Source organism: Carlito syrichta, unplaced genomic scaffold, assembly GCF_000164805.1.
Source record: "Carlito syrichta isolate Samal-C Ts95f unplaced genomic scaffold, Tarsius_syrichta-2.0.1 Scaffold301833, whole genome shotgun sequence".
Classification (NCBI taxonomy): domain Eukaryota; kingdom Metazoa; phylum Chordata; class Mammalia; order Primates; family Tarsiidae; genus Carlito; species Carlito syrichta.
In genome coordinates this window covers 1,509-2,347 of record NW_007245929.1, presented here as the reverse complement: position 1 = coordinate 2,347, position 839 = coordinate 1,509, and positions in this window count along the sequence as shown.

Here is an 839-nt window from a genome sequence, read left to right as displayed (position 1 = left end):
GGGTTTTCTTTATAGAGGAAATAGCTGCAGTGTTACCGCGGCGCGGGGTGTGCATGGCAGCAGTGAAAAGCGCACTGCTTGGCTTGGGTCTAGGAATTGATTCAGTAGTGGCTTATCTGTGGGTGGTGCGAACCCCTGAATATGGTGTCCAAAATTAGATCGGGTGAGCCCTGGGATGGTGCTGAGGGTTTGGACTTTTAGTCTAACCATGAAAAGACTCTGTAGATCACACCATCGTGTTCTAGGGTCGTCATATAACTTGATTCCCCACATTTTCCCGACCGTCCAGTCTGTAACTCGGCGCCCCGCCAGGGTGAAGTCTATCATGAGGGGGTCACAGTAGAAGAGGGAGGGTGTCACAAACATACCCTGAATCTGACAGGGCCCCTTCTTATAACCTGAGGGGTTTCTTTTTATAGTGATTAAGTCATTGGTTTTGGCAGGGACCCAAGGTACAGTGCCTGTGGAGACACAGGCCCATGCTGGGCAATAATATTGGCCGGGGTCTGCACATGCCTCGTTCTGGTCATGGCCGGGGCATACATAAACTGATACTGCTTGTTATAGCCTAACTTTGAAATTACTTTGGTTACCGCGCCAGCCCAATCAGAGTATTGGTACGTTTCCTTTAGGTCACAGGTGAGGGTTGGGAACCAAGTGTTGAGGGGAGCGAGGTTGGAAGTTTGAAAAATTATTCTGTTGATCCCCGACCTGAGGATTAACAACTGCCATGTTAAGTTTAGAGGTTGGTGAGGATTAGGGACTGCCTAAAGGGATTCCATCCCTGTCACAAAGAAGCAGAAGGAAAAGAAGCACGACACAGTCTTAGCTTTAGAGGA